The sequence below is a fragment of the Xyrauchen texanus genome, chromosome 13, assembly GCF_025860055.1.
Source record: "Xyrauchen texanus isolate HMW12.3.18 chromosome 13, RBS_HiC_50CHRs, whole genome shotgun sequence".
In the NCBI taxonomy this organism is placed as follows: domain Eukaryota; kingdom Metazoa; phylum Chordata; class Actinopteri; order Cypriniformes; family Catostomidae; genus Xyrauchen; species Xyrauchen texanus.
Window position 1 is genome coordinate 33,339,168 of NC_068288.1, and position 12,495 is coordinate 33,351,662.

Sequence of the window (12,495 nt, forward strand, 5' to 3'; positions counted from 1 at the left end):
TAATCTTGTTATATAAAATTAGTTAATTTAATTATAAAGTCTAATATAATATAAAAATTATATATTGTATAATTAATAAGCTAATTATAAATAGTCACAGTGAATTAAGAAACTACACAGGCCTACTGACTTTTAATTCCTTACCTCATTTCTGGTCTCTCTGTCCACATAACATCTCTATCTCTATCTCTCTCTCTCTCTCCCCCTTAAGTGCCAATTACATTCACAAAATGAGCCTGCATGGCAGAAATAATTAATAAAGTAATGGTCAGTGTTTAATACAATCGTTAATTAAAAGAAAATAATGAATTAAAAAACACATATAAGACAGTATTGTTCAATTTAGTGTTATACATATTAATATGTTTTGTTCTAATACACAATATTAAAAAATTAATAAGCTAATTATAAATAGTCACAGTGAATTAAGAAACTACACAGGCCTACTGACTTTTAATTCCTTACCTCATTTCTGGTCTCTCTGTCCACATAACATCTATCTATCTATCTATCTATCTATCTATCTATCTATCTATCTATCTCTCTCTCTCTCTCTCTCTCTCTCTCTCTCTCTCTCTCTCTCTCTCTCTCTCTCCCTTAAGTGCCAATTACATTCACAAAATGAGCCTGCATGGCAGAAATAATTAATAAAGTAATGGTCAGTGTTTAATACAATCGTTAATTAAAAGAAAATAATGAATTAAAAAACACATATAAGACAGTATTGTTCAATTTAGTGTTATACATATTAATATGTTTTGTTCTAATACACAATTTCAATAACTTGATTATTTGGTGAGGGTTTAAGAAGTGTACTTTTTCGATAAAGTGTGTGTACTTTTTCACATGTGTTTTCAAAATGACCCACAACCTAATCAGTTTATATGTGAAGAAATCCATTTATTCACAAACTTCTCAAGAGACGAGTGTTTGACAAATTACTCGGCAAACGTACTACTTCCTCTCATTGCTGCTTTTTGGTGATTTGGAGAACAATTACTCCGAGTCGCCCCCTGTCGTTTCACAGAATTACACAACGGTGAGCACGTCAAGCCTGAAGGTACGTACACACTGCCAGCGACATCGCGCGCGACAGCGACTCTTTTTTTTTATTATTTATTTATTTATTTATTTATTTATTTTTTTTTATTTTTTTTTTTTATTAACTAAGATTCAAACAAAGTCACTGTACAGTCAAAACTACAATAAAACATACATAAAGAGAAAAACAATACAGCCAGGGGAAGGCTAAATATCATGTAAATACAAAGAAGGACTCACATATAGAAATAGTTTTAATTGCTTTCTTATTATTTGAATTAAAAATAGTCTTGATATATATTTGAATTTCTTTTTCAAGAACCAAAAACAAAGGTTGGGATTTACTATACTTACATTTATGTATATGAAATTTAGCAAAAATTACAATTAAATTTATAATATAGTATTCTTTCCTTTTATTTGAGGGATATTAGTAAAACCAAATATAACATTATCTAAACATAAAGAAAAAGTGGGATCAATGTTATCAATAATAAATCTGGTCAAATCTTTCCAAAATTTCCTTACATGAGCACAATGCCAAAATAAATGAAACAAGGTCTCAGGCAATGTATTGCACAAAGAACAGTTCGAATCAATATCCTTTTTAAATTTAACAACAAAAACATTAACTGGGTAGTATCGGTGTAAGATTTTGAAAGTTACTTCCTTAACTTTATTTACTAATAAATATTTGTTTGGTAAAGCCCATATGGCCTTCCATATTAAACCTTCCACCAGTCTATTCCAATAAACAGTGCAGTTTGGTATAGTGACATTGTCTTTTGAAGTAAGGAACGAATAGTTTTATTAATATTTAAAACTCCAGGGGCAAAACAAAGTTTCCCAATTGCAGTATCAAATAAATCATAAGCAGGAGGGGCGCAATACTGTTTTGAGTATTAGCTCTAAATAGTGCCAGGACCCCTGTGGGAATTGCATCCATGACAATAGCAAACTCCCTTGGAGTCACTGGGATTTTATGGACAACTAGAAACTCAGAATAAGTGAGCAACATGCCTTCTTGATTTAATAACTGATAGACGTGTGTTATGCCTGCTAAAAGCCATCTTTCAAAAAATAAAGATTTATTTTTAAATAATATATTGTAATTGTTCCAAATTAAATATCTATGGGGTGAAAAGTTATGTTTATATAACAGGGACCAAGCCAGCAACATTTGTTTATGAAAGGAAGATAAAATCAGAGGGATTTTTTCAATTTTGTAATTGCAAATCAAGAGAAACTCAAGACCACCTATTTTGGAGAAAACAAAATTGGGTATAAAATTCAGAGAGAATTTGGATTTAGAATGAAATGTCTAATCCAATTAATTTTAAAAATATTATTTAGAGTACAAAAATCAAGGAAGTTTAATCCACCTGATTCATAAGTATTCATTATTATAGATTTCCTAATATAATGTGTTTTGTTTCTCCAAAGAAAATTAAATAAAGCAGTATCAATAACTTTACACATCTCTTTAGAAACATCGAGTGAAGTGGCAGCATACACTAATCTAGACAGTCCCTCAGCTTTACACAACAAAACTCGCCCTTTTAGAGATAAATCCCTCAAAAGCCAGTGATTCAACTTTGCTTTAGTTTTCTGAAGAATGGGATCAAAATTTATCTTACATCTAGATTTTTGATCTTTTGAGATAACAATCCCCAAATATGTAATTGATTCCTTCACTGGGATATTAGCAATCTGTTGTAACTGGCAGTCTTTAATAGATAATAGTTCACATTTACTGATGTTTAAACTAAGGCCAGAAGCTTTAGAAAAGGCATCTACTACTTTAAGAGCGGCTGAGACCTGATGCTGATCTTTTAGGAACAGTGCAGTATCGTCTGCTAACTGGGATATGATAACATCCCTGCCAGCTATAGATATACCTTTTAAATGGCTTGATTTAACATAAATATTCATAAGCTGAGTACAAAGCAAAAAAGATAAGGGAGATTGGACAACCTTGTCTAATACCGCATTTTAGATCAAATCTAGAGGATGATCCACCTTTTAGTTTAATAGAACTGTTTACGTTCCTATACATTGTTAGTATAGCGTCACAGAAAAAGTCTCCAAACCCAAATTTTTGTAATGACCTAAAAATAAAAGCATGCTCTACCGTATCGAAGGCTTTATAGAAATCTAAGAAAAGTATAAATCCATTATCAGTACATAAATGTGAGTAGTCCAACAAGTCTAAGACTAATCTTATATTATTTGAAATATGTCTTTTCTTTAAGAAGCCAGATTGGGCCTCATCTATAATGGGGTCCATAACTGACTTGATTCTATTTATGAAGATTAAGGCAAAGATCTTATAATCATTATTTAATAGAGAAATTGGTCTCCAGTTATCTAACAGCAATAGGTCTTTTCTTGGTTTTGGAATCAGCATTATTAATCCTTGAGTAAAAGTAGGTGGAAGAAATGTTTTTCTATACTCTCTATATAAACCTCTTTAAGAAAGGGGCAATAAGATCAGAAAAAGTTTTATAAAATTCGGCCGTGAGTCCATCAACCCCGGAGATTTGTTAACCTTAATAAGTCCTATAGCGTTTAAGACCTCCTCAATAGTAATTGAACTATCACAGAACTCTTTTTGCATAGGGTCGATGGTCTTAAAATGATTTCGGAAATAGAGTTCAGAAATAGAGAAGCAGAGTGTTCACAGAATTTAGATGAATATAACCTACTGTAGAATTCTGTACAAAAATTGGATATTTTAACTTGGTCATCTGTGACAACCCCATCTATTTTAAGTTGTTCAATTGTATTATTTTTAAAATGAAATTTCTCCAAACCAAAAAAATATGCAGAATTTTGTTCCCCTTTTTCCAACCATCTCTTCCTTGATCTAACGAAGGCTCCTTCTGCCTTATTCTTATATAATTTGTCCAATTCCAATTGTAAGGTGTTTAACTCAGCTTGTTCGTCTTCATTTGGGCATGATTTTAAGGAGAGGACAGCTAATCTTGAAAAAATATTGTCCTCCTGAATACGTCTTTCTTTTGCCATTAAGCTTCCTTGCTTTCGAAAGTATTTGCTTACCTCAAATTTCAGTAGCTCCCAATTACTGCAGAATTTCTTTTCTGTTTGTGCTTTACACCAATGACATAAAATAAGATTTTTAACCTTTGTTTTAATATGTTCATATTGCAGTAGTGAACTATTAAGTTTCCAATATGAATTTCTACCCATAGCATGTGGAGCAGTGCTGAGGTTAATGGAAATAAGAACAGCCTTATGGTCACTAAGCGGTGAAGGAATCATATTGATAGAGACATCTGAGGATTGTATACTCGCAGACACTAACCAATAATCTATACTGAGATTGTCTGTTACCAGACTTGTTGCTCCAAGTATACCATAACGAATTAGGAAATTTAGACCTCCATATATCTACCAAATTAAATTTCTCCATAAAATTTTTAAGGTGTGCATTTTGAATATAAGATGGTCTTGATGGTAAACAATCGAGAAAGCCGTCCATAATAGTATTGAAATCACCCCTATGATAATAGAGAGATCCGGGAATTGCGACAGCACCTGAAGGATATGTTCTTCTAAAGTTTCAAATAAATGAACGTTTTCATTTTTAGAGTTATAACCATAAATATTAGCAATTAATAATATAGTACCATGAACTTTAAGAATTTGGCACACAAAATGTCCTGATCCGTCACGTTCAGTATTTAGAATCTCCCGGTGAATCTGTTCTTTAGAGAGGTAACCCCAGCAGAGCGCTCAGATCCATGTGCACACCAGATGTCGTTGCCCCATTGTGACCTCCAAAAACGTACATCATCAGGAATCGAATGAGATTCTTGAAAAAACAGAAATCAGTCCTATGTTGTTTAATAAATAAAAATAAAGCTTTCCGTTTGACATGTTGTCTTAACCCCCTGGCATTTAGTGTAACTATAGACAATGACAGAACGAACCTGAAAGTGAAAAGTAATCCACAAAAACAAGTGAGATTATAAGAACAAGTGAAAGGAAAAACCGCGTTTAGGCTATTAGAAAAGCAAAACAGATATTCTACTGGTCAAGTTATCTGTCCTTACTAAAAAATACAAATAAAAACTTTGAAGACAAAAGGGTCTTCATTTGAAGTCAAGTATGTGTATAAAACACATGTTGGGTTATAAGAACAAAAACAAAAGGGCAACCCTACAATTGTAGCAAAAATTGTGAGAATGCAGTGGCCTTTGCTACATTTCTTCGTCCATCCTCATGATGGGTTAATTTCGGTCCCGGAAACAAAAGCACGACCTCCAACAAAGTAAGCAGATTTCCCTGGAGACGGGCCTCATTTATTGCAGGCCACAGCTGGAGACGTCGTGCTCGGTCAATCTTCGAGAGATCTTCTGCAAAACGGAGACCGTGATTTCTCAGGTACTCAGATTTTTTCGCCGCTTTCCACACAGAGTCGCGAATCACCCTGGATGTAAACTGAATAATTATTCCTCTGGGTTTATCGAAATTAGACAGCTCCTTTCCCCTTTTCTGTCCCAGGCGATGCACTGTGTCAATGAAACTGGGGAGTTTGGTCTTCTCTGTAGGCAGGACAGCTTGACATATGCAAATAGTTTCTTGACGCACGTCTTGTTTATCGGCCTCCGGTACTCCGAATAAACGTAGATTCCATCTTCGTGAATAACTCTCTAACTCTGCTATGCGCAACTCAGCTGAGCCCAGACGCGCCTCATCTTTAGAGATGCGCTTCTCAAGAACTGCAGATTTCTCCTTAATGTCCTTTATCTCAGAACATGCAAAGTCAATAGTTTTCTTGAGTCCCTCAATTCGCATGCTATTATCAGAAATCAGTTTCTCCAAGGCATCAGATCTAAAGTTAATGAGCTGCGAAAGTTGTAGAACTATGTCAGAGGTATCCATTACAGTAGCAGGAGGCGACAACTGCTCCGATTTACCTTTCTTTGGCGCAGGTGATTTGCTGGGAGTGACAGGCAGAAAGGTAATGTCTTCATCAGCCGATATATAATCATGGAAGTTGTCTTCCAGGCTAACGCTATCTGACATGATGGTTGTCTTTGATTTCGACTTTGTCTGATTTATATCCCTTTTTCGATCAGAGGTCGCCATTTGGTAACTCCGAATTGTTTAGCCAACACTGATTTGTAGCTATATTTGTAACTATATTTGTAATTATTAGACGATTGCTTTACTTAAAATATTAATTTAAATTCAGCGGTTCTCCTTAGACAATGTGCTTAGAGCGCCATCTTGCACCGCTCGAAACCTGCGACAGCGACTCAATTGGCTAGTTGATTTTACGAACGTTCCATGATTGTCAGACGTCACTGGTGGGCGATGGTATTTCCGGTCTAACGCTACGTTAGGTTCATCGACGACGCCGGTAACTGTCAGGTAAGACTAGGACCAGATAAGCATGGCTTTCTACACCAAATCCCTTCAACATCTGCCAAGGATAACGATAAATGACGTACACCGAATAATTCAAGCGTCATCATCGGCTCCCAAGAGCAAGAGGGAAAAGGGTTTCAAGATATACGTCTCTTCATTCATTGACAATTATGAAGGTAAGTTATGCTATGTCTTTAGCTAGCTGTAGCCCTAACGTTAGCTGATGATGCTAGGTGACGTTAGGCTAGAAAGTAACCTTTACAAAATACTTATTAAACGATTAATTTTAGTTGTTGGTCACATGTGGTTTATTATATGTTCATTTTACTATCTGACATTGAATAAATGTATGGGCGTTTCTTCAACAAGGGGCACTTTTAGGCTTGTGAAGTTGAATAAAAAAACTTGTTCAAAAGTCACGTAACACCATCTCATATGTTTAAATTATTTGTCTAGTTTTAAGGTCTGTAAGAGGACAAACTTAGATTACAAGAGAAGTTATGAGACTGTGTTAGTCTCATAACTAAGAAGTTATGAGTTATTCTGTTTTTAAATAACAGCATTGAAATGTCATTTCCACCACATCTCAATGCTGTTATTTAAAAACAGAATAACTTATGTCAGTCAAGAATTGTCTAGGATCATTTTTGTAACTAGTTTTATCAGTTTTTCCACAATGCACAAAATATAAGCAATAAATGATGCAACAAAATTGAATTTTCATTCATCTAAATGAAATCAATTAATATAAAAGTATAATTTAGAAATATAAATAATATTATAATCTAAATATAAAAAGTATTGTAATGTATTATAATATAAAAAGTATTACACAAATCTACTCTTGCAATCCATATCAATTGTACTTTGGTCATATTTTTAAAAAATGATATTTTTGGTTACAAAGTACATAAAAGTGCCCATAGTCTAAGAATCACCCATATACTAATGACTTGTGTTGTTCAGTTACATGTATTGAGAGTATTTAGTTTTCCCCAGTATCAAGTAAAGACAGACAGGGAGAGTCAGCATCCGTGCTACCTGTCATAGATCTTTGAGGAAACATGACAAACCTCACACCATCAGAGTAGGATGAAAGACAGTTCAGTTGTTCGTCTGATCCAACCAGTTCTGTTCTGGGGCTTCAATTTGGCAATGATGGGTTAAACTGGCAAACAAATGTATAATTACCTAAACAAGTTGAACATCTTAGACAACTATCTAGCTAGCCAAACGTTTGAAGTAGGTAACACTATGATGACACGTGCCTGCCCTATTAGTGTTCTAGTAGACCTACCATTCCTATATGAAACCCCAGAAGCTGGTTGTTGAGACAGTTGCTTTGCTGTTTATATTGTGTTGTGTTTAACTTACTTTCTTACTAACCCTAAAGTAACCTCATTCTCTAACTCATAGTAGCTAACTTGAAAAATAATGCAAAATGCACTTTTGACTTTGAGATATCTGATCAGTTTGTGATCTCTGCTGATTATAACACACTTTTTTGTTTTTTAAAAGATTGTCCTAGAAGACTCCACTCCTGTTCAGCTCTATGAGGTCGAGTGCTCCTGTGTGGCTGGCAGAGCCTTAATCATAATGTTGCATTACTGTATCAGACTGTACAAAACATGTGTTTGTGTGAAAATCAATGTAAATAGTTCTCTTTAAGAAATGCACATGTATGTACATAAACAACAAACCTATACAAGGTACCTTTTGTTATTATGAATTCAGTGTTAGTAGTTATTAGATTACGTTAAATTTTATTGTCATTTAGCAGAGTACAGGTACAGAGCCAATGAAATGCAGTTGACATCCAACCAGAAATGCAAAGAAGCATTAAAGTACTGTTGAGTACTGTATTATGTGCAGTTATGTGGACTAGTTATCTACAAACTCATAACTCATACAAAATGTCAAACGTTGCATCACAATGTTACAATTATAGGAGCCATGTTATTGTTGAGTGTAGTATGACAGCTTGTGTCTTTGTATAATAAATGTCTGAATTAACTCATGTATTTGTGTTCCTCCTGGCAGTGTAAAAGACAATAAATGACATGTAAACATTGTCAATATTTCAGACAATTTTCTGAAAGGTATATCACAAGATACAAAAAAAAAACAAACAGCATAGTAAATTACAAAATATATAAGCAGTATATGGAAGCTCATAGAGAAAAATACAGTCCTTGGCGCTGGTAAACAAAAATTTTTCCACTCAAAGACATGGCACAGCTCCTTGAACAAGTTTTCGGCGTCCTGTGGTTATGATGAAATCTTCTAGCTTAAAATGTCGACTGCATACCCGGGTGTTATCGGTAGGAGTGAAGTTCTCGCGTCTTATCTTGACTAGCCACTGAGCTCGTACCTCAGGCTGATGCGGAAAACGATGAAAACTTCAGAATTATACCTCGATGAAACGGCACATCGAGGAACACTACAATGTAATTTAGAGTTGCCAATTTGATACTGATATGTAAGACGTTTCTTATTTACTGTTAACATTTTACATACGGTACTCACTGATAGCTTGCCACTCACTCTTCCACAACATCTACATCGGAAATACCGGTAGTAACCTAAACCGGAAGTCCCCCCGCCCACCACGCAGATTTCGAACGTTCGTCGCGTCACCTGTGCACATAGCGAATACCATTCATTTTCAATGCGAGCACAGCGACTTCCGGCGATACGAGCTGTCGCGACCGTTGGCGCTAGATGTGGACGTATCCAGCGACGCGACAAAGTTGAGAAAAGTTCAACTTTGGAGCGACTAACGGAAGCGACAGCCAATAGGAGAGACGACGGGAGAGCTCACGTGATCCTTCTCTCTTTCTCTCAGCTCCTGCAGTAACGGAAAGATGGATGAAAGGCTAATTCTTGCTGTTAGAAATGTTCCAGTGCTCTATGATATGTCTCTTCCCACGTACAAGGACATTTTAAAGAAAAATACTGCGTGGAAAGGTGTATCTGAGATCGCGGGGATTTTATGGACCCATACAGTCCGACATTTGCATTTTCGCCGCAGATAAACAGCCGCTCTGGCAAACAGCACGCCTTGTTTCTCATTCATCTTTGATATAAAGCATTTTATGTACTGATTCCATTTATATTTAGTCTTTTCCCTACAAAATGTTTGTTTTTAGTGGCAAGAAAAGAGATTCGCTGTCAACAGCAATGGAATGACATCCGTGAATGTCATTTATAAACGTTACTAGGCAACCAGTAGTGGGAACACCCACTAGCGACTTCACCGCCAGCCACTGGCGACCTGCAGCGATAAAGTCGCTGGCAGTGTGTACGTAGCTTAAGGCTAATTAATTTTAACACGTTTTAATATTAACTAATTTTAGCTAACCTAGCTAATGTGATTTCTGTGTGGCTCTTATTACCTTTAAATTCTCAGGTCCTTGGATAATGAGAGCATCTTCACAGCTAAGGCATAAATATCACTGAACTTTAATGTTGTTTCGATTTTTTTCTTTTAAAGCGCGGATAATGTCGACATTTCCAAGAAAATAATGCATGTTTTTCCTTGGCCATAGCGACGAAGCAGCTGTTTGCCTTTGAGTGCTGATGTGAGACAGGTGTTATTTGCGCATGCGACAGTAGGAGGTGCTCCTGACTCAAGTGAGGCACGAGAGAGAACCCGACTCATCTAAACCATCCCTCTCCGACTCTCCCTCTAAACAAATAGCTGTCTGCATCGCTATATGTCAGGAAAATGAACTATTTATTTTGTTAGAAATTAAAACGTGAAATCCTGACAGTAATCCAGTGTATGTGAGTGGATATCCCCTCCGCGCTCAAAATATTCACTCCGCTCCAGCTCCATTCCGGGTTGTCAATTTCCCGCTCATCGCTCGCTCCTGGATTAGGAAAAACCACGCTCCATGGTACTTCACTGTAAAGTTATTGCAGTATGATTTTTATTATCACAACCTTCCATGCAGAAGGTGTATTAAGTAAAAAATAAATGCACAACACTAGAAGAAAAGCTACAATGTGCTCTATTAGAACACCTACATTAGCCCAAGACTATATTAAATAATGTTTATAGCTTACTTTTGAAACATATATCGGCAGCAGTACCGCCGCTCCCAATAAGCATACTACACAGTCTGCGTAGGCTACCAACTCCCTAGGGGGGCACCATCTTACCCTAGGAGGGCACCAGAAAGTTCACCGGCTGCCCTACTCACTCGTTATATGTCAAGGACCCGAAAGCAGTTACGGAACACAGATGATCATTTCGCGCTCATATCACGCGAACACCCGCGTGGTTAAAACCACTCTTACAACAGTGGATTTGATAGTGGACTTCAGGAGGAACACCCCAGCATCGACCCCGCTCACCATTCTAGACGACACTGTGTCAGCAGTGGAGTCGTTCATGTTCCTGGGCAAACTACCATCTTACAGGACCTGAAGTGGGAGGCCCACATTGACTCCATTGTGAAAAAGGCCCTGCAGAGTTTGCACTTCCTTCGCCAGCTGAGGAAACTCACTTCTATAACTGTCTGGTTTGGTTTAGCTACGAAATCAGACATCAGAAGACTACAAAGGACAGCTCGGACTGCTGAACAGATTATTGGTTATCCCCTGCCCTCTCTTCAAGAACTGTACACTTCCAGAGTGAGGAAAAGGGTTGGAAAAACCACTCTGGACCCCACTCACTCTGCCCAATCCCTTTTTGAACTGTTGCCTTCTAGACAATGAGCAATAAACATGTGCAATACACAGCTTAGTCTATTTATATTTTTCCAACATACCCTACCTTTTCTACCATACATTCTTGCATCTGAATAGAAAATCTAAGTGTATATATATAGAAATACGTGATAAAGAAATAAGTGTCCTGAGATATCTGTGACAGACAATGTAAACAGCAAATAAAAAGTGGCTTTTCACCTGTCATTATTTTGCTCGATCTAATTTGAAGCAGGTAATTGAGGATATGATTAATCATGTTTGTCAGTTGAAGGTGCTATTGTACCACTGCTGAATTTGATAGCAACTGGAGCAAACAATGCTGCTCAGTGAAGCACAACTACCACCAAAAGTAGGAAAAGTTGTAATATCTACTTGTTTAGCGTAGCAATACGTCCTTACCCCCGACCCCCGGCTTTTCACCAATATATCAGTATCGGCGTATATGTTTACTGATATGCGCAGATATGAACTTTTTTCTGAACATATAATGCAGAAAGCAATGCTTTAGGTATTGGTGTCATAACGTAGTTTGTCCAGCAGAGCACGCCCGACTCCATTGTTTACAGAGCTGACTCTGAACTGACGGTGGCTCTGCAGACAGGGCGGAATTGAGCGATCTCTTCTTGGTAAGTTGCTAACTAGTTTGTGAAATACATACTGGAAAGTTAATAAACAATGACACCATCATTTTCCCATTTCAACATAACTAATTTAATGTTAACCCAACCATGTCACTCATATCTGTTTGCCAGCTATAATTTGTCAGTGCAGTCAGTAATGTAGCAGACTGAAAGGTAAACATCAGAGCATCTTTTTGCAGCTCAGTAGACAACTGTGCAGTAGTGGATTGTGTCTGTTGAGTGTTGATTCCACGCTACGTTGTTACCTAGTTGGTGAGAAGCAATATTGGTTCATCTTTTACTTTCTGTGACAACAAGCTTATAACTAACTAGTTATCCATGTAGCTACATTAATTGCTTGTCAGCTGAGTGGAAGCTAAAGTGTAAACATGTATTCACCAAACTGTTTTGTTCAGGATTCAGTTTGGTACCCCCTTCAACCGAACAATTCCACTCATAACATTTATAAAATGCAATATTTAAACTTCTGGTTTTCCACCGTTGAAAGTTCCCCTGAACTTGTATAGCAGAATACGTTGCAACACCGTTGCCGCCGTTTTTCTCGTCTCAGCAGGTGTAAATCCTTGTAGGTCCTACAACCTGCCAATAGTCAGAATTTGACTGATACTAAACAGTACTACTGATGTTTATTTAGCTATTTATTGTATTTTTATTTATTCATTATTTAACATAGAGTACTGATGTCCATCCATCCATCGTC